This window comes from Balaenoptera borealis (genome assembly GCF_965194805.1).
Source record: "Balaenoptera borealis genome assembly, chromosome: 15".
Lineage (NCBI taxonomy): Eukaryota > Metazoa > Chordata > Mammalia > Artiodactyla > Balaenopteridae > Balaenoptera > Balaenoptera borealis.
The window spans coordinates 12,709,264-12,732,295 of record NC_138871.1 but is presented as its reverse complement, the minus strand read 5'-3'; the positions used below and the strand labels follow the sequence as shown (position 1 = coordinate 12,732,295).

The following is a 23,032-nucleotide window of genomic DNA, read 5'->3' as shown; positions in this document are numbered from 1 at the left end:
AAGTACTTTTCCTTATTCCTCCCACTAAGTACAGCTAAAAACCCCAGGCATCATGTTAAAAAAAATAATACTCTGAGAGGTGATGTTATGGGGTGGATTGTGTTCCTCCCAAGAGATACGTTGAAGTCCTAACACCCAGTACCTTAGAATGTGACTTAATTTGGAAATAAGGTTGTTGCAGATATAATTAATTAAATTAAGATAAGGTTATACTGGAAAAGGGTGGGTCCCTAATCCAATATAACTGGTGTTCTTATAAAAAGAAGAAAATACACAGAAACCCAGATGGGAGAATGCCATGTGATGACAGGCAGAAATGGAAGAGATGCAGCTGCAAACCACAGAATGCTAAAGATTGACAGCTACTGCCAGGAGCTAGGAAGAGGTAAGGGAAGATTGTCCCTGACAGGTTTCAGAGGGAGCATGGCCCTGCCCACACCTTACTTGGAGCTTCCAGCCTCCAGAATTGTGAGAGAATAAGTATCTGTTATAAAAGTCACCCAGTTTGTGGCTTAAAAAGCCACCCAGTTTTTGGTACTTTGTTATGGTGACCCTAGGGAATTAACACAGGTAGAGAGAATAAGGCAGACCATGTAGGGGTCTTGGGACCTGAAAAATGATAGAAAACTACCTAGGTTTTCTTTTTGCCTCATATATCACAGATCAGGTGTTGGAGAAACTAGCAACTTGGGAACACAAATGGGCTTAGACAAAAAAGAGCCCTAACAAATGCTGGCTCTTTCTTGCCAAAGGACTAGGAAAAGGGCAGCCTAGAAAGGGAGAATGCTTTTAGACAATAACCACAGAGACAGCCAAATGTCACAGAAAAAACAGTGGCCCCACCTCCACCCACACCAGTAAAGTCCAAGTGGTTCTGCCTGGAACACCGGAAAAGTCATCTTTTGATAAGTAGGGTGAAGGTCACAAACTAGGGTGAGGGAGCAGGAAGGAAAGGAACCTGTTCCGTCCCTGAGCCCCCTGCCCCAGGTTCTGTGAGAAAAGAACACCCCCTCATGTTATCAAGATTCCCTGGTTAGATTCCAACTGTGTGCAGCCAAGTGAAATTCTAACAGATACAGCTTTCTAATATTTTCTCTTAGAGTTTTACATCGAGGACTATAAATGAGTTTGGGTTCTTTCTTCATGTTCAGTCTTTAATTTTGGTTTCAAGATTATCCTAGCCTCATGACATGATTTATAGTTCTAAATACTGGTAGTTTACTCTCTTTTACTATTCCCTGGACAATTTTCATAAAATACAGGGATTTTTTTTTTTGTTGAGGTTTTGGTAAAACTTAACCGTACAGTTATCTGGACCTGGACATTGACCGGAGTGAAATTTCTGTATCAACATATTTAGAGAGAATCAAGGAATTTGAATAGAAACTGGTTATTAGATATGTTAGGGGATTACTCTTAATTCTGTATTATAGTGGCATGGTGGCTGCTTGGGAAAAGCAGTGTACTGAAATTCTTAATGGATTCGCTTCAAAATACTCCAGTGTATGTGTGTTTTATATATCTTTGGATAAGGTTGACCATTTCTATAAACATTAAAAATGAAAATAATTAAAAAGAAACAGTGTCACGTTGCTGACTGTGACTCGCCTCACACTGAAGTCAGGGTGCAGTTATGAAGTTCTGTCAGTTAATGGCAGTGCTGTATAAGCCAACAAGACTGCAGATGGCTATCTAGTCTTCCCTGGATCCCTGAGGTTGCTAGGTAACAAAAGCAGTATTACGAGCCACGTCAGATTTTATTGTTTTTAGTCAAAAAGTCATGGTAAGATTTGCAGAGAAAAAAAAAAACAGGAACAGAGCAATCCTAAATTATTTTAAAAACCATATGAGATTTATGAATGTTTTAAGGAGAATTTAGGTAGAAAAGTAAAATAAAACAAAACCCTTATAAACTGGTAAACTTATTACCCCTATGTAAACATTTTGGTCTCTCTGTGTGTCTCTCTCTCTTCCTTTTTCTCTACCTCTATCTCTCTTATCTCCCTATCTGTAGTTTAACATATATATGTATATTTTAATTTAACATATATGTATTATACACATATTTGCATACTTTTCACTATGATTTTGAGCTTTGCTTTTAAAAATTGTATAATAATGAGCACCACTTTTAGTTCAGTCTATAGAAAGAGGTGCATATTTTAAGAGATTTTCTGACTGTAATACAGGCTATATTTCATAGATCATGAAATATTTGGTCAACTAATACCATTGTATTTCAACTTAAGTTAACTTAGGTTATATAAGATAGCTCTAAGGAGTGGCTGTGGAATATGATGTATAGAAATAATATAGACCCTGTCACTAGGCCAACCTGGGTTAGAATACTTTCTTGTGTAATTGTGGACAAATTATTCTTTTTGAACCCCAATTTTGTTATCAGAAAAATGACCCTGTAATATAAGAATCCTTATGAAGTAATGAAGTCTAAAATTAGACAAACAATGTAAAAGAGCTAGTTTCCATTCTTAGGATTTTCTCTTTGATTTTATCATTAACCCATTGGTTTTTTTAGTAGCATGTTGTTCAGTCTCCATATGATTGTTTTTTTCCCATTTTTCTTTCTGTAGTTAATTTCTAGTTTCATACTGTTGTGGTCAGAAAAGATGCTTGAATTAATTCCTATCCTCTTAAATTTGTTGAGGCTTGTTTTGTGACCTAGTATGTGTTACCTAATATGACCTAGAGAATGTTCTATGTGCACTTGGAAATAATGTGTATTCTGGGTTTTTTTTGGATGGAATTTCCTGAGGATATCAATTAAGTCCAACTGGTCTGTTGTGTCATAATGGGTCTCTGTTGCCTCATTGATTTTCTGTCTGGAAGATCTGTCCATTGATATCAGTGGGGTATTAAGAGTCTCCTACTATTATAGTATTCCTGTCAATTTTTCCCTTTATACCTGTTAGTATCTGTTCTATATATTTACATGCTCCTATATTGGGTGCATATATGTTAACAAGTGTAGTATCCTCTTCTTGTATTGATCCCTTTATCATTATATAATGCCCTTTGTCTTTCTTTATGGCCTTTGTTTAAGGTCTACTTTGTCTGAACTGAGTATTGCTACCCCTGCTTTCTTGTCATTTCCATTTTCATGAAATATCTTTTTCCATCCACTCACCTTCAATCTGTGTGGGTCTTTTACCCTGAAATGAGTCTTGTAGGCAGCATACTGTAGGTTCTTGTTTGTTTTTTTTTTAATCCAATCTGCCATTCTATGTCTTTTGATTGGAGCATTTATTTAGTCCATTGACATTTAAAATAATTATTGATAGATATGTACTTATTGCCATTTTAAACCTTGTTTTCTGGTTGATTTTGTAGTTCTTCTTTGTTTATTTCTTCTTCTTTTTGCTTATCCTTTTGTGATTCGATGGTTTTCTTTGGTATTATGCTTGAATTCCTTTCTCTTCTGTTTTTTGTGAATCTATTGTATGATTCTGATTTGTGGTTACCCTGGTTTTCAAGTATGTTGACCCATAACTATAGTTACCTGCTTTAGACTGATAGTCATATAAGTTCAAACACATTCTTAAAGGTCTACATTTCTTTACTCCCCTCCCTCCATTTTGTGATTTTGATGTCCTATTTTACATCTTCATGTTTATCCTTTTACTGTTAACTGTAGTTATAATCACTTTTATAAAAATTTTTTGATTGTTTTTTAATCTATGTACTGGCTTATTTAAATGATCTTTACTCCTTTTATATATTTGCCTTTCCTATTGTTATTTTCCCTTCCTTATAGAATCTTGCTTCTTTTCTGTTTAGAGAAGACCTTTCAATATTTCTTTTAGGGTAGGTTTAGTATTACTGTATTCTTTTAGTTTTTGCTTGTCTGTGAAATTCTTTATCTCTCCTTCCATTCTAAATGATAATCTGGCTAGGTAGGGTATCCTACTTTGCAGGTTTTTCCCTTTCAGTATATCATGCCACTCCCTTCTGGCCTGCAAAGTTTCTGCAGAAAAATCAGCTGATACCTTTTTCGGGGTTCCCTTGTAACTGACTCTTTAATTTTCTCTTGTAGCTTTTAGAATCCTCTCTTTATCTTTTAACTTTTGCCATTTTAATTATGATGTGTCTTCATGTGGGTCTGTTTGGGTTCATCTTGTTTGGAACCCTGTGTGCTTCCTGTACCTGGATATCTATTTCTTTCTTTAGGTTTGGGAAGTTTTCTGCCATAATTTCTCTGAATATGTTTTCAGGAACAACTATTATGCGTAGGTTGGCATGCTTTATATTATCCTGTAGATCTTGTATGTTGCTTTCTTTTTTTTTTTTTTTTCATTTGTCTTTCTGTCTGCTGTTCTGCTTGGGTGATTTCCATTATTCTATCTTCCAGATCACTTATTCATTCATCTGCATTATTTTGTCTGCCATTCATTGCTTCTGGATTGGTTTTTATCTCAGCAATTGTGTTGGTTGGTTCCTCTTTATAGTTTCTACTTCTTTGTTACAATGATCTGTATTTCCATTGATAATCTCTCAATTCTTTTAGCATTTTTATTACATCCTTTTTGAACTCGGGGTCTGGTAGACTGGAGAGGTCTGTTTCATTATTTGTTCTTTCAAGGGATTTCTCTTGTTCTCTTACTTGGGAGTAGTTCCTCTGCTTTTTCATTTTACTTAACTTTCTCTGTCTCTATGAATTCAGGAGAGACAGTTATCTACTCTGGTCTTGAAGGGGTGTTTTTATGTGAGAGCACACTTGTGTAGACTATGTGAGTCCAATATCTTTGGTGTGAAGTTTGTTTTTGGTATGGATGCCAACCATACCAAAGACAGAGTGTGCTGGTCATTATCCCCTTTATCAGGGGTTTGATTGGTGTTGTGATGTCCAGAGCCTGCACTGGATGTCAGGTGGGGCCTCCTCTTTTCTCCATGGCTGTTAGAGCCCTGTTGCAGGTGGAGTCAGCCATTATTTCTATAATTAAGTGCTCCACCCCTTTCTTGCTTTTACTTTTGGTACTCCAGTAATGTGTGTATTGATTCGAAGGGCATCTCATAAGTCCTGTTAGCTTTTTTCACTCTTTTTCATTTTGTTCCTCTAACTGGCTGATTTCAAATGATGTGCCTTTAAGTTTGCTGTTTCTCTCTTCTTCATGATCAGGTCTGCTGTTGGTACTCTCTCTTAAAATTTTCACTTCAGTCTTGTATTATTTACCTCCAGCATTTCTGTTTTTTTAAATGGTTTTTATTTCTTTATTAAATTTCCTACCTTATTCATGTTTGTTTTTCTGATTTCATTTAGTTGTCTGTGTTGTCTTATAGCTCAATAAGGTACTTTAACACCATTATATGAATTCTTGGTCAGAGAGTCCATGAATCTTGTTTCTTTAGGTCAGTTACTGGAGCTTTATGAGTTTCCTTTGGTGGTGTCATGTTTGCCTGATACTTTGTGGTCCCTGTGGCCTTGTGTTGGTGTCTGAGTATTTGAAGGCACAGTCATGTCACTTCTGCCATTTTTTACAGACTGTTTTTTTGGTAGGTAAAGATCTTCTCTTGCTGGGTCCTTGGTCTGATGGGACTGCCTCTGGGGTCTTAGTTGAGTGAAGCTGGAGCCAAGTCATGTGGCTGCTGTTGGGTTCATGACTGAGTTATGATTGGCAGATCTGGTACTGGGGTCATGGGTGGGTGTGATTTATGACAGGTCCCTGGGTAAATGAGAGTGTCTTTGGGACCATGGTCAAGCAGGGCTTGAGCTGGGTCATGGGCTGCTTCTTGGTCAGCAGTTGGGTCTTCAGATGGTAAACCTGTTACCAGGGGCATGCATGGGTTTATCTCCTGCTGGGTACCTGGGCAGGATCCTACCAGGTCACTGGGTGGGTTGATGAGTGGGCAGGACTGCCTCCAGAACCATGGTCAAGCAGGACTGGAGCTGGGTCACAGGGCTACTTCAGGGTCTGCAGTTGGGATTAAGGTTGATGAGTCCCTTACAATGGACATGGGTGTGGCTCCTCCCTGATCCCTTGGCATAAAGAGCTCATGGTAGGGCTGCAGCCAAGTAGAGCTTAAGCCAAATCCAGCAGCTGCAGCTGGGACCATGTTTGATGACTCTGCCACCAGACATGTGCCTGCCTCCTCCAAGGGGTCTTCATTGGTCTTGGACTCCGCCAAGATTTCACAACTTCCTACCTGGATCCCAAAGCTCCCACAAAGGTACTTTTGTCTATGGATGGCTGCCAAGTCATTGTTTCTGTGGGCAGATGTGGGAGATTGAGGCCCATGGATGCTGTTTCTGCCACATCTGTGGGAGATGGAGGATCACTGGCTGAACCTCACTGAATGCCCTCAACTGGGGAGCTTATGTGAAGGGATGATCATCACTGACAGATATTTACGTGCTTGACCATAGTAACAAGTTGCCATATCCTCACATTCCAGGTTGCTGACGCTGGGAGTGAAGTCATTCCAGACTCATCACCACTGAACTGAGTGGGAACTCAGAGAACTCAGTTGGAAGCTGGTCCATGAGGAGCACAGGAGCTCTCCAGGCTTGTGCTGGAACCAGGCTAGGTTGTCCCTCTCATCAGTGTGCACGAGGCTGGTTCCAGCCCTGCAGCTGATTAAGACTTTCCAGGCCTGTGACTACAGAGTATGAGTAAGAGGAATCTGCACTCACAGAGAAAGACTGGACCTATAATATTATGCAGCTTGTTTAGAAAGAAAAGTGAAACAGAAAAGCTCATCTCTGCAGTGTGAGAGCTGGAGAATTGAATAACGTTGTGGCATTTTTTTCCTATTACATCTCAAAAACATGTTTCCAGTGAAACACAGTTAACACTGGAGAGACCATTCATTGCAGTTCTGTGATTTGGCACAATTTTCCTCACCAGGAACACAGAGCAGCAGGAGACCAAGGACCTGGGCCAGTGACATCATCTCCTTGTCCCTCAACTGTCCAATGGTGGTGAGCCCCACACCCCATCAAGGTGCAATTAAAAATCTCTTAGCTGGAGGGCAGTGCCTGGGGACCTGGGTGGACATGCAAAGATTAAAGAGATGGAGAAGATGACGCTCCAATGTCTGGAGGAGACTCACATTGGAGGAGACTCAGGAGGAGACGTGGGGATGAGAGAGAGAGAACAAATCCATCCATAGTTCTTTCTCCACCTTTTTTGGTCTGGTTGCTCCTATGCCTTTGAAGTTTTTTTTATGCAAAATACGTAAGACCATGGAAAGGAAGAAGGGGACAGAAGGCTCCAGGCAGTCTGTGCCTGTGCTGTTAGCTTGTTTTTCACTTGTTTGTTTGTTGACTATGCTCAGTTGTTTCTGTCAGAGGAGATCCTGAGCAAGGATGGGGCAGCTGGGCCTGTGGGCTTGCCTTGGTGGGGAAGTTAGTGTTTGAGGCTCAACCACTGTGGGAGGACTCTTCAGGGTTTGAAGACAAAAATAGACTGCATAGTCTTCAGGGTCCAGGTCCCCAATGGTGAGAGTGAAGTCTGTCCTGAACCCACTGCCACTGAACCTGGTGGGTACCCCACTAACTCGGGTGGAAGCATGGTAAAAGAGACTTTTTTCTCACACCAGTTAGAATGGGTATCATCAGAAAATCTACAAACAACAAATGCTGGAGAGGGTGTGGAGAAAAGGGAACCCTCTTGCACTGTTGGCGGGAATGTAAATTGATACAGCCACTATGGAGAACAGTATGGAGGTTCCTTAAAAAACTAAAAATAGATTTACCATATGATCCAGCAATCCCACTACTGGGCGTATACCCAGAGAAAACCATAATTCAAAAAGACACATGCACCCCAATGTTCATTGCAGCTCTATTTACAATAGCCGGGACATGGAAGCAACCTAGATGCCCATCGACAGACGAATGGATAAAGAAGTTGTGGTACATATATACAATGGAATATTACTCAGCCATAAAAAGGAACGAAATTGAGTCATTTGTTGAGACGTGGATGGATCTAGAGACTGTCATACAGAGTGAAGTAAGTCAGAAAGAGAAAAACAAATATCGTATATTAACGCATGTATGTGGAACCTAGAAAAATGGTACAGATGAGCTGGTTTGCAGGGCAGAAGTTGAGACACAGATGTAGAGAACAGACATATGGACACCAAGGGGGGGAAACTGTGGTGGGGTGGGGATGGTGGTGTGCAGAATTGGACGATTGGGATTGACATGTATACACTGATGTGTATAAAATTGATGACTAATAAGACCCTGCAGTATAAAAAAACAAACAAAACAACTAATACTAAACTTTCATTGGGTTATTTGTATGGAAATATGTTAATATAAATGTTTCAGACATTATGTGAAATTTCTAAAAATCTTATATGTTCTGGTATAATGTTATAAGTCATAATTCTAGTTATTACTTTTAAATGTATATCTCAGAAATAACTAAATTTCCTTGTCAATTGCACTATTATGAACTTTCATCAAATCTTTAACCGTGGTCATTTTTAAGTCTTTTGTCATTTACAGACAGTTCTGGGTGTACTCTGATGCTTTTGCAAATATGTTCCTATAAAAGGCTTTCATCTTCAAGGAATTCATGGAAAAGACGCTGACAAATACAGGTTTCTGGTAACTGTACTGCTGAACTGAATGAATAAGCATTTTCAGAACTCTAATGAAAAACTAATGAACTCATAAAAGTGCTAACAAAAGATCAAGATAAAAAAAATTAATTACATGGGACTGAGTGAACTGTTGAGGATGATTATAATTTTTGTGACTTTCTGTTTGAATTAAAAAAAAAAAATCCCACAGGGACTCAGAGGCAAAGAATATACAAATCAATTTTCACTGCAAAGTAAAGGAGCTGTTACAGTGGAGGATTACTGGACTGAATGTCAATGTTATGACATAGTATGAGTGTGTTTCGTGTTTGGTAATTGCAATCATTGTTGCTTTTGTTGTGGTCATCCATTTACAATGCTTGGTGTCAGTCTATTTATCTCTTGTAAAAATAAAATACAGTGTGTGTGTGTGAAAAAAAAAATCTCTAGAGACCCTTGAACTTGAAGACCTGATGGAACTGTGCATTCTTTCATATTCATAGGACTATGTAACTCTTGAGGATCTTTAAAATTAGATCCAACTGGATTTTGGATATTTTATATATATACATATATATATGTTTGGTTTTATTTTTGGCCGCGCCACGCGGCATGCAGGATCTTAGTTCCCCAACCAGGGATCGAACCTGTGGCCCCTGTAGTGGGAGCATGGAGTCCTAACCACTGGACTGCCAGGGAAGTCCTGGATTTTGGATATTTCACATGGTTTTCTTCTGACTCAAGGGCAGAACGTATAGGTTCATGCTACTAATATTCCCTTTGAGTCAGAAAGTGTCTCCTAACTGCTATTTTTAACAGTTTCTGTATTCTTCATAACACCAATAAACGAGTTAATAACATGATTGAGTAGCAAACTCAACAGTAATGCTCAACAGTGTTTCTACTTAAATTCTTGATTCTGTGATTGTACTTCCTTTTCTTTTATACTGAAAATCTTGATTCCTAAAATAATACACACAATCACTAGTATGTTCATTCTAATACAAGAAAATGGTTTAAAAATACCATATTAATATGATCAATAAAGCTACAGAATAAAGTCTAAGATTTAAAAAAAAAAATCCTGTTGAGATTTTGATTTTGACTAGGTTTTTTTCAATTTCTTTGAATAATATTCTGGAGTCTACAGTGTATTTTGTTATTTTTTCCTAAATATATGATGCTTTGGATGCTCTTGTAGATGGTGTGTTTTGTAATTTTAATTTTTATAATTTGTTGCAGTTATAGAGAAATCAAATTGTTTTTTTTTTTTTTTTTTTGTATATTGACCTTGAATCCAGTGGTTGGCTATTCCTCTTATTGATTTCAGTAGTTTTTCTGAAGATTATTTTGAATTTTCTCTGCACACAATCCATTCATCTTGACAGTTTTAATTCTTCCTTTCCAGTTCTGTTCTTTGTTGTTGTTCCTGTTGCCTCATTGCACTGGCCAGGACACGTACATCTTTAAAGGCATCCACTCATGTGAGTCTGATCCAATGCCACTGGCAGAGAAATTGTACCTAAACCTGGCTGTGCATTTAAGTCCAAGAAAAATTCCAGGAATCCGCGTGCAAATCTTGTCACGGGGTTACTTTTCAGAACGTTAGGATTTCCAAACAAAGGTAGAGATGCTGAAACTGTGCAGCCATCACAGCAGCTGCTTATAAAGGAAACAGCTGGTATAATGAAAAACCCTCAAAGGTTTGCGGAGCCTTTTGTTTCACTTTGCATCACTGTGGATACCCGCTATAGTACTGATAGCAGTAATAAACAGCAACATCTTCAGGCTCCAGGCTGCTGATGGTAAGAGTAAAGTCTGTCCCCGACCCACTGCCACTGAACCGGGCCGGGATGCCAGAGGCCCTGGTGGTTGCATCATAGATGAGGAGCCTGGGAGCCTGCCCAGGTTCCTGCTGGTACCAGGCTAAGTAGTTGCTAACACTCTGACTGGCCCTGCAGGTGAGGGTGGCGCTTTCCCTTGGAGACAAAGACAGGGAGGCTGGAGACTGTGTCAACGTGGCTTCTCCAGTGGTATCTGAGATTGGAAATAAAACAAAAAAGTCACTCATGTAATCTAGATCCTACTTGTTGTCTTCCCAACAGGGCTAGGATCAGCGATCTACACTGAGCTTTAATTTTTTGCTTGCTGAGCAAAGGTGCAGGACCCAACTGCATGAACCAAATCTTCACTGACATGCAGAACCACCCCATGTTCCTCTCACCTGGGATCCAGAGTAACAGGAGAAAGAGAAGCTGAGCTAGGGCTTCCATGATCCACTCAGAGGCAGATCCGAGGCAGATCTTCCCCAGAGCACTGACTCAGGCATAGATATGGGCTCTGGGCAACAGGGTGGGCCGGGAGGAACATGCAAAGCAGCTGGGGTGGGGCGAGCTGGGTTTCCAGCTGCAGAAACCTCGTGCCTCCTCTTCTCTACACTTGAGCAACCCATCCCCAGGTGGGCAAGTCAGAAAAGCCTATTGACTTAGTCTGAGGGATGAATTTTTCTCCTCTCGTCACAGAATGTCCTTCCCCTGTCCTCTCACTTCATTATTCACCTAGATTCAGAGAGATGGTGTTTGGTATAAGCCTGCTGGAAACAAAATAAACGCCTTTGGTTCTATTTTCCTCTTTCTACCAGCGCTATGCCTAGATGTCTCCCTTGGTGCATGCTTGGGTCTAAATGGATTGAGAAGTTTATAGGAACTTTATGTTCCAGATACACATTTCATTTGCTGCACGGTGCTATTTCCCAAGGGCACTGCCCAAGAAGTCACCTTATTCTTTGTTAGAATTAGGAAAGAGTAATATCAGGTTAGGACAGGCAACATGGTTGTAAGGGTAACCACAACTGCACAGATGAGGAGGACCCTGGATCTCCCCTCCCCCCTCCCCCCTCCAGTGTACTGATACCATATACATGAAGACAGACAATGGTACTGTCCATGCAGGCAGAGTTAATTACTCTGTATCTATCATGAAGGAGAAAGATGTAATATGCCAGATTTACTTCTGGAAGATTACTAGGTTATTTTGTAGTGAATGGATTATTCATTCCTTGTCCAATAGATTTTTAAGAATTTAGAGCCTTTTCACATCTATTCATATTATATATCTTCTTTATATCACTGAGTTATGGGGACATATCTGAATTTGTACTTAAGATTTGTACTAATATGAGTTGTATCATTTAAGAGTAAAAATTTTCTGTATTGTTGGGAGGAGGTTCTTGATCCCTGATCACAGTTTTGTTAAGGAGAAGCTTACGTCACACACTTTTCACAGTATTATATATGTGAAGGGTGAATAGTCTCATACCCAGAAAAACCAACAGGTCACATAGACCATACTACTAGTAAGGTAGATTTGAAGCCTAGTGTGGTCACTTTTCATTCGTTTGTCAAATGATTGCTATATATTTAATGCAATTTGTTCATTTTTCTGTTTAATCTATGACTTGATGAAGTTTTCTTGCTATGAATCCAAACTTGCTGATGATTCTTGGAAGCACATTCAAGTAGAGTTTGGCCCATCCCCTGTCTTAAAATTCTGAGGGTTGGGGAACTAGTGATGATGTTGGGTTGTCTGCGGTCCTATGATTAGAGTGATATTTTGCTCTCTTCAGAGTTCAAAACATGCTTTTCTTGCTGTCTCTCCAACTAAGGCAGGGATTTTCAGGTATGACACAACACCAGAAACTGCAAGAAATTTGATAACCTCCTTCACCTTAGAACCTATGGATACTGAGGCCAGAGCGGCTTTCTCTTCGACTCTGATGCTCTTAATAAGATAAATTATTAGCAGTACCAATGAGAGATGCTATGAAGGAGAAGAGCAATAAAAATATGCACAGCCATGATTTGTAAAGAAAGGACCAGACACTGGTTATCTGTCATCACCAACTGCTCATCTCCGGCTAAGCATTTATGAATGTTCTGTCCCACCATTTCCATCAAGGCCAGCCAAGGTCAGAAATTTTCTATCTCTACATCTGAGAAATATCAGCCACCTTCCTAACTCTATTTGCTATTACATGCTAGATGCTCTCTACATTGCACACATCACTGCTTTCTATTCCCTCTTAACCCAAGCTATTCTTCTTTAGAAGTTAAGGTCTTCCTTAGACCAAGTGCTCATGTATACCCTTGCATCTATTATGTTCCCTAAACCTGCATATTCTACCATACTATCACCAAATCTTTCCCAGATCTTAAGAGAACATAGTTTTCAATGTTTGCATTTAGGACATTAGAGCCCAAGCATGATGAGGAAGCAACCACATAGGAAAAGGAAGGGGGAAGACCCTTGTGGGGTTTGGAGCCCATAATATGGAAAGGGCATCTGTGTGGGGTGGAGTTGGAAGTGCAACATGGGTTGCTGGGGCTAGAGCAAGGAATGATGGCACTATTTTCCCAGTTTGGGTGTGCCAGCTGATGGGTGTTTAAGGAGGATGTTCACGTGGCGGGGGGGGGGGCCCACAGTGCAGGAGTCAGAGCGCAGACTGGGTGAGGAGTCCACCCGTGCAGGAGGCACAAAATGGTGATGGCTGTGCAAGGGCTATCAGAGCTGGAGCAAGGTATATGTGTGTGTGGGGAGGGAGGCGGAGTTGTCTGCACAGGAGGTGGAAGGGACGGCCACCACCGGAGATTGATTTCAAATCAATTTGATCAAGTAGTTTGATCAAGTAATTAAACGCAATAATGATACTTGGAGTCAAATTGTCACTGTTAGAGAAAGAATCATGAATAATCGAAGGAGAGTATTAGAATAAACTCTATGGTGTTAGATTGGAATTGGAGATAGTGTAAACCCTTGGGCCTTTGTAGATACAGATATGAATATGCACATGTATATACGTGTGTGTAGATAGATAGATGATAGATAGATGATAGATAGATAGATAGATAGATAGATACATAGATAGATAGATAAAATTTCCCTAGGCTGGAAACAATGACACCCCGGTCCCAAATAGCATCCATAGTGCTCAAATCTTGGTTTCTAAATACCATTCTCCACTAAAAGGAACCAATAATTCTTGGAGAAATGTCTGATTCTGGATCTAGGACAGGAAAAAAGCCAGATGAACCTGGACCATCTAGTTCCAGAAACTAAAGAAATGCTCAAAGAATGATGGGGTTGTGGCAGAAGGAAATAGAAGCCAACTTCAATGGTTCACCAACTGGCCAAATCTGGGAAACTTTGAGTATCAAAATAATTAATGATGGTAACATATTATAACCCATTGATAAAACTAGGAATCCATGAGTTCATACTGATGTTTTATTTTTTTTAATAGGTTTTTTTTTTTTTTATAGTGGGTAATGTGAAGACTTCAGATGAAATAGATTGAGAAACTGATTGGAAATTGAATGCAAACTAAGACCACTTGACTGTTACTGAAATGAATAGCCCAGTTTGCTTTTTTTTTTTTTTTTAAAGAAATTCACGTTCTTTTATTTATTTATTTATGACTGTGTTGAGTCTTCGTTTCTGTGCGAGGGCTTTCTCTAGTTGCGGCAAGTGGGGACCACTCTTCATCGCGGTGCGCGGGCCTCTCACCATCGCGGCCTCTTGTTGCGGAGCACAGGCTCCAGACGCGCAGGCTCAGTAATTGTGGCTCACGGGCCCAGTTGCTCCGTGGCATGTGGGATCTTCCCAGACCAGGGCTCGAACCCGTGTCCCCTGCATTGGCAGGCAGATTCTCAACCACTGCGCCACCAGGGAAGCCCCATACTGATGTTTTGATGAGGAATAGGGATTCATATAGTATCAAAGAACTTATTCATATGTTCTTATTAAGTACAAAGGGGAAAAAGTAACTATGCAGCAGAGGTCTGGCAGGCACTACCTTAATTAAAGATTCTAAGGAAACATCATCAGTAAAGGGACAGATTGAAATCATGCACCACCTGATAGGATGCAGTGAGAAGAGCAGAACTTTGCTTCTGGATATTACTGCACATTATGGGCTGAATCATATCCCCCAAATTCATATGTTGTAATAGCCAGTGGTAATTACCTCAGGATATAACTGTATTTGAAAATAGGTTCATTAAAGAGGTAATTAAGTTAAAATGAGATGTGACCACTAATCCTGTATGTCTGGAGTCCTTAAAGAAGAAGAAATTGGAACACAGACACACACACATAGGGAAGAACATGTAAAGACGCAGAGGGAAGATGGCAATTTGCAAGCCAAGGAATGAGGCTCTGAATTAAGGATTACAAGAGGAAAATATAAGTGCTTCAGGGAGGAGTCACTATAAATCTGAGGCACAAGAAGAATAAGTGGATGTCTCTTTCATCTAGGAAAACTTCATTTTTCAAGAAAAAATGGAGAAGGGTAAAATGGAAGAAGGTTCCCTTCACGAGACATGAATATTAAACATAAAAAAGTGCTCTTCTAAAACTAGATCCAGGTCATTTTTATATACAGTGTATTGATTTTTGTCACTGACCTGTGTTTTGTGTAGTTTCATGTTGCAGAGACATGATGCACTGAAAGACCACTGTTTGTAATCAAGAGATGATTTGGATATCTGACAATTAATGAGACTACCATTGGCTTTATTTTCCCAGGAAACACAAGTGTTAAACTGTACTGATTTTTTCCGCTTTCCTCTGACTCTTTTTTATGATGCAGGATGAGGATAAAATAAGTGCACCTGGACATTCATTGCCCCATTCACCCTGTGTAATGACATTTCTTCAGGGGAGGAATCTCAGAGCGAGTGGGTAGGAGGGGCAGCAGAAAGCTTATTTGTTTATTATCTGTCCCTCCCATTAGACTGAAAGCTCTATGAGGTCAAGGGTTCTGATGGAGTTGTTCAAAATGTCCTGTGCCTAGGAGAGTTCATGATACTGTTTATTTGTGTAATTCTATATATATATATTTCATTTGGAGTAGGAATAAATAAAGAACTGCTCTAGCAGTGCTTGGGAGCTGAAGCTATTTACTTTAGGTCAGTTAGAGAAAGAAATCTGAGAGGACTTAAAATGATATTCGAGAAACTAACTGATTGACCTAAAGATTAGTAACAAGGGTGGTTCATCGGTATGTGGCGATTCGTTTTCTAAGACAGCATATGTGTTAAGGGAAATATGAGAGGTATAATTTGGATGTATTGAGAGCTTATGAGCTGTCCAAGAGGAACTTCAAATATGAATTTAAAATTGAAAAGAGAATCTGAGATAGATACAAACGTGTGCATAATATCTTCATTCTATTCAGTGACATGAATATATTTTATATACTGACGCCATATTTATATGTTTTAAATAAGTCCTGTATACATACTCACAATTAATTTATTTATTATAAGTTAATTTATGTTTTCAAGTTTCCTTCAACTGTTTTGAAAAAGTACAGCTGTATTAAGAAAATGTTACATTTGGGAATTTTGGCGAATTGTATTGAAAATCACAGTTTTAGGATGGTTTCTGGGCCTCTTTTAGGCATACAATCACATCTCCTGGGGTAGTGATATTTTTGTCTCCTTATTTTCATTATTTGTCTTCACAACTCACTGCACAGGCACTTTTGATTTCATGCTCTGATGCTTTGCATGGGCTCCTGGAGCCCTAGGCTGGCTGCTCACGCTCTATTCATGGCGTTTCCTGGAAATGGGGCCTGAGTGCATCGGACAGGTGAGCAGCATCAAGATGATGCCAGAGCCACAGTTTCTCATCTTCCTGGTCCTCTGGGTCTCAGGTGAGAGATTTAAAGGAGAAATATCTTTATAAAACTAAAAATTGATTTTACCACGCAGAATGAATAAACCATTTTACCTAGAACAGTGTGATTAGGTTTGACAAAGAACAAACCGTACATTTTTAAGATATATATTTTAATATATTCATGATGCAATATATGGTGACTGGTCCATTGTGATTGCAGGTGCCTCTGGGGCCATCGTGATGACCCAGTCTCCAAGCTCCCTGGCTGTGTCCACAGGACAGAGGGGCACAATCAACTGCAGGTCCAGCCAGAATCTTTTTTTTTTTTTTTAATAAATTTATTTATTTATTTTTCGCTGTGTTGGGTCTTCGTTTCTGTGCGACGGCTGCCTCTAGTTGCGGCGAGCAGGGGCCACTCTTCATCGCGGTGCGCGGGCCTCTCACTATCGTGGCCTCTCTTGTTGCGGAGCACAGGCTCCAGACGCGCAGGCTCAGTAGTTGTGGCTCACGGGCCCAGTTGCTCCGCGGCATGTGGGATCTTCCCAGACCAGGGCTCGAACCCGTGTCCCCTGCATTGGCAGGCAGATTCTCAACCACTGCGCCACCAGGGAAGCCCCAGCCAGACTCTTTTATACTCCAACCAGAAAACCTATTTTGCCTGGTACCAGCAGAAACCAGAAGAGTCTCCCGAACTGCTCATCTCCTGGGAATCCATCCAGACATGTGGGAGTCCTGATTGATTTAGTGGCAATGGGTCCACAAGAGATTTCACTCTCACCGTAGGCAGCGTCCAGCCTGAAGGTGTGGCAGTTTATTATTGCCAGCAGTATTAGAGCAAAGCGTCTTACGGTGCTTCAGCCTCAAACGTAAACCTCCTCCCTAGAGCCATGGGTCAGGGAGTATTTGCTGCACCAGCTGCTTCCTTCCGGCTCAGCCCTATTTCTCCCTTAGCCGTAGGAGAAGCTATGTCTCCTCTACATTGTTCAAAATTTCTTTTTATTTTTTATTAAAAAAATTTTTTTATACAGCAGGTTCTTATTAGTCATCAATTTTATACACATCAGTGTATACATGTCAATCTCAATCGCCCAATTCATCACACCACCACCACCACCACCCCCAACCGCTTACCCCTCTTGGTGTCCATACATTTGTTCTCTACGTCTGTGCATTTCTGTGCGTTAATTTTGTATCCTGCAACTTGACCAAATTCATTGATTAGCTCTAGTAGTTTTTTGGTGGCATCTTTAGGATGCTCTATGTATAGTGTCATGTCATCTGCAGGCAGTGACAGTTTTACTTCTTCTTTTGCAATTTGTATTCCTTTTATTTCTTTTTCTTCTCTGATTGCCATGGCTAGGACTTGCAAAGCTATGTTGAATAATAGTGGTGAGAGTGGACATCCTTGTCTTGTTCCTGATCTTAGAGGAAATGCTTTTAGTTTTTCACCATTGAGAATGATTTTGCTGTGGGTTTGTCATATATGGCCTTTATTATGTTGAGATAGGTTCCCTCTATGCCCACTCTCTGGAGAGTTTTTATCATAAATGGGTGTTGAATTTTGTTAAAAGCTTCTTCTGATCTATTGAGATGATCATATGGTTTTTCTTCTTCAATTTGTTAATATGATGTATCACATTGATTGATTTGCGTATATTGAAGAATCCTTGCATCCCTGGGATAAATCCCACTTGATCATGGTGTATGATCCTTTTAATGTGTTGTTGGATTCCGTTTGCTAGTATTTTGTTGAGGATTTTTGCACCTATATTCATCAGTGATATTAGTTTGTAATTTTCGTTTTTTGTAGTATCTTTGTCTGGTTTTGGTATCAGGGTGATGGTGGCCTCATAGAATGAATTTGGGAGTTTTCCTTCCTCTGCAATTTTTTGGAAGAGTTTGAGAAGGATGGGTGTTAGCTCTTCTCTAAATGTTTGATAGAATTCACCTGTGAAGCCATCTGGTCCTGGACTATTGTTTGTTGGAAGATTTTTAATCACAGTTTCAATTTCATTACTTGTGATTGGTCTGTTCATATTTTCTATTTCTTCCTGGTTCAGTTTTGGAAGGTTATACCTTTCTAAGAATGTGTCCATTTCTTCCAGATTGTCCATTTTATTGGCATAGAGTTGTTTGTAGTAGTCTCTTAGGATGCTTTGTATTTCAGCAGTGTCTGTTGTAACTTCTCCTTTTTCATTTCTAATTTCATTGATTTGAGTCCTCTCCCTCTTTTTCTTGATGAGTCTGGCTAATGGTTTATTCATTTTGTTTATCTTCTGAAAGAATCAGCTTTTCGTTTTATTGATCTTTGCTATTGTTTTCTTTGTTTCTATTTCATTCATTTCTGCTCTGATCTTTATGATTTCTTTCCTTCTACTAACTTCGGGTTTTGTTTGTTCTTCTTTCTCTAGTTCCTTTAGGTGTAAGTTTAGATTGTTTATTTGAGATTTTTATTGTTTCTTGAGGTAGGCTTGTATTGCTATAAACTTCCCTCTTAGAACTGCTTTTGCTGCATCCAATAGGTTTTTGGATCGTCATGTTTTCATTGTCATTTGTCTCTAGGTAGTTTTTGATTTCCTCTTTGATTTCTTCAGTGATCTCTTGGTTATTTAGTAACGTATTGTTTAGCCTCCATGTGTTTGTGTTTTTTACGTTTTTTTCCCCTGTAATTGATTTCTAATCTCATAGCATTGTGGTCAGAAAAGATGCTTGATATGATTTCAATTTTCTTAAATTTACTGAGGCTTGATTTGTGACCCAAGATGTGATCTATCCTGGAGAATGATCCATGCGCACTTGAGAAGAAAGTGTAATCTGCTGTTTTTGGATGGAATGTCCTATAAATATCAATTAAATCTATCTGGTCTATTGTGTCATTTAAAGCTTGTGTTTCCTTATTAATTTTCTGTCTGGATGATCTGTCCATTGGTGTAAGTGAGGTGTTAAAGTCCAACATTATTATTGTGTTACTGTCAATTTCCTCTTTTTTTAAAAAAAATAATTAATTAATTTATTTATTTATTTATTTTTGGCTGTGTTGGGTCTTCGTTTCTGTGCGAGGGCTTCCTCTAGTGGCGGCGAGCGGGGGCCATGCTTCATCGCGGTGTGCGGGCCTCTCACTGTCACGGCCTCTCTTGTTGCGGAGCACAGGCTCCAGACGTGCAGGCTCAGTTATTGTGGCTCACGGGTCTAGTTGCTCCGCGGCATGTGGGATCTTCCCAGACCAGGGCTCGAACCCATGTCCCCTGCATTGGCAGGCAGATTCTCAACCACTGCGCCACCAGGGAAGCCCCAATTTCCTCTTTTATAGCTGTTAGCAGTTGCCTTATGTATTGAGGTGCTCCTATGTTGGGTGCATATATATTTATAATTGTTATGTCTTCTTCTTGGATTGATGCCTTGATCATTATGTAGTGTCCTTCCTTGTCTCTTGTAACATTCTTAATTTTAAAGTCTATTTTATCTGATATGAGTATTGCTACTCCAGCTTTCTTTTAATTTCCATTTGCTTGGAATATCTTTTTCCATCCCCTCACTTTCAATCTGTATGTGTCCTTAGGTCTGAAGTGGGTCTCTTGTAGATAGCATATATATGGGTCTTGTTTTTGTATCCATTCAGCAAGCCTGTATCTTTTGGTTGGAGCATTTAATCCATTCACGTTTAAAGTAATTATCAATATGTATGTTCCTATTACCATTTTCTTAATTGTTATGAGTTTGTTTTTGTAGGTCCTTTTCTTCTCTTGTGTTTCCCACTTAGAGAAGTTCCTTTAGCATTTGTTGTAGAGCTGGTTTGGTGGTGCTGAATTCTCTTAGCTTTTGCTTGTCTGTAAAGCTTTTGATTTCTCCACCAAATCTGAATGAGATCCTTGCCGGGTAGAGTAATCTTGGTTGTAGGTTCTTCCCTTTCATCCCTTTCAGTATATCATGCCACTTCCTTCTGGCTTGTAGAGTTTCTGCTGAGAAATCAGCTGTTAACCTTATGGGAGTTCCCTTGTATGTTATTTGTCATTTTTCCCTTGTTGCTTTCAATACTTTTTCTTTGTCTTTAATTTTTGTCAATTTGATTACTATGTGTCTCAGTGTGTTTCTCCTTGGGTTTATCCTGCCTGGGACTCTCTGCGCTTCCTGGACTTGGGTGGCTATTTTCTTTCCCATGTTAGTGAAGTTTTTGACTATCGTCTCTTCAAATATTTTCTCAGGTCCTTTCTCTCTCTCTTCTCCTTCTGGGACCCCTATAATGCAAATGTTGTTGCATTTAATGTTGTCCCAGAGGTCTCTTAGGCTGTCTTCATTTCTTTGCATTCTTTTTTCTTTATTCTGTTCCGCAGCAGTGAACTCCACCATTCTGTCTTCCAGGTCACTTATCCGTTCTTCTGCCTCAGTTATTCTGCTATTGATTCCTTCTAGTGTAGTTTTCATTTCAGTTATTGTATTGTTCATCTCTGTTTGTTTGTTCTTTAATTCTTCTAGGTCTTTGTTAAACATTTCTTGCATCTTCTCGATCTTTGCCTCCATTCTTTTTCCGAGGTCCTGGATCATCTTCATTATCATTATTCTGAATTCTTTTTCTGGAAGGTTGCCTATCTCCACTTCATTTAGTTGTTTTTCTGGGGTTTTACCTTGTTCCTTCATCTGGTACAATGTCCTCTGCCTTTTCATTTTGTCTATCTTTCTGTGAATGTGGTTTTCCTTCCACAGGCTGCAGAATCGTAGTTTGTCTTGCTTCTGCTGTCTGCCCTCTGGTGGATAAGGCTATAAGCTTATAGGATGGATGATTGCTACAGGGGTTCTTTCTTGATCTGTGTCTCAACAAGTGGCACCTATCTGTCTTTTTGATTATAGCCATCCTAGCGGCTATGAAGTGAAATCTTTTTATTATAAAACATATTTAAACATATAAGGAGAGAAAACAGTATTATGAATGCTCATGTACCCACCGTCCAGTTTTAACAATTATCAACATCTTTTTTATCTTATTAGTGAGTTTTAACCGTTTTATTGAGGTATAGTTGACATACAGTAAACTGTATGTATTCCAGGTATACAATTTGATAGGTCTTGAAAGGTGTATATACCCATGAAATGATTACCACAATTAAGATAGTAAACATATCCATACCCACAAAAATGCCACTTATAATCGCTCCCTCCTACCTTTTCCTGCCTCATCCCCAAGCAACCACTGTGTTACTACAGATTAGTTTGCATTTTCAAGACTTTTATATATATGGAATCATATATTATGTACTCTTTTGTCAGGCTTCTTTCATTCAGCATGATTATTTTGAGATTCATCTATTTCAAGTGTATCAATAATCTATTCCTTTTTATCATTGATTCCATTCTATAGATATACCACTATTTGATTTATGCATTCACCTGTTGATCAATATTTGGGTTTTATTGTTTTTCCTTTCCAGGGCTATTACAAATAACACTGCTATGAACGTTCATGTATAAGTCTTTATGTGGACACATACTTCCTTTTCTTTTGGATAAATACCTAGGAGTGGAATAACTGGATCATATGTTAGGTGTATGTTTAACTTCCTCAGAAACTACCAGACTGTTTTCCAAGTAGTTGTGTCATTTTACATCCCTACCAGCAATGTATGAGAATTCCAATTGTTCCACATCCTCACCAGTCTCTTTAATTTCAGTCATTCTAGTGAGGGTGAGGTAGTACCTTTTTGTGGTTTTAATTGACATTTACTTGATGACGAATGACATTGAGCATCTTTCATTTGTTTATTGTCCATTTGTATATATTCTTTTCTGAAGTGCCTGTTCAAATCTTTTTACCTATATTTAATCAGTTATTTGTTACATTATTTTGCTCTAGTCAGAATCTTTATACTGTTTGAGTTGAATAAGAGCTAAATTTTCTGACTCACCAAATTAGGCTTCATTTAGACTTTCTTTTTAATCTCAAATTGCCAGTAAATCTAGGTGATCATTTGTGACTCTAGATTGCTCTCAGACTTGTTCTGTTAATGGAAAGAAATGTTTGTTTCTACGTGGGTTAGGCTGCCTCCTAATTTTTGGAAATAAAGTATAACACAAAAATATCTAGCACATTATCACCTCATAGTGAGTAACTTTTCTGTTAGATTTGTAATGCAGGATTTGAGGTGGGGTGAGAGAAAGAGAAATAGTAGTTGTACTGCCCCCACCCCCCAAAAGAAATTTAAACAAACAAAGACTAGCATTATCTGCTTTACATTTCTTTTGAAACTTTTCTCTACATAAATCCTAGCCCCTCTCAGCTGTCACCTCCATTTCCTTCCTTAACCCTCCCCCCAGTGCTTTAATAGAGAACAAACCAGAAGGCATTCTAGAATGCTTTTTTCACCAATCAGAAGTAACGGAATGAAATCCAAGACCCTGTTCAGAAGATACGCAACTCTTTTCCCTCATCTTTCCTCATGCCCTATACCTATGATTAGTTTTGTCTCATAGCTGAATTTCTAACTTCCAGCATTCCCAAACCATTTTACAAACATCCTTTTATTATTAAGTCTTACAATACTCTAGTCAGGTGAGTATATGTGTTCATTTTATTTTGTTTGAGTGAACAGAAGATTTTAAAGATCAAATTACTTCTCTATGGTTTATTACTTTTCTTAGACAACAGTATCCAAAAATTGACTAATCTGAACTTTAGAAATTTTTGAACATTCAGATCAGGCCAGTCACCATGGATGTGTAAGTCGTTAATCCCTACATTCATGTAGGGATACATGAATGTATCCCTACATTCCTTACGTTTTTAGCCCTACAAAAGTATTATATATGTCAG

At 39.2% G+C, this 23,032-nt stretch overlaps 1 gene segment (V, D, J or C); it reads right to left on the bottom strand.

Moving 5' to 3' along the window:
* Window positions 1-10,926, bottom strand: part of LOC309612317 (immunoglobulin kappa constant-like) — a 29,372-nt gene extending 18,446 nt beyond the window's left edge. The window contains exon 1 of the C gene segment in view: window positions 10,775-10,926.
* Between the last annotated feature and the right edge of the window lie 12,106 nt (window positions 10,927-23,032).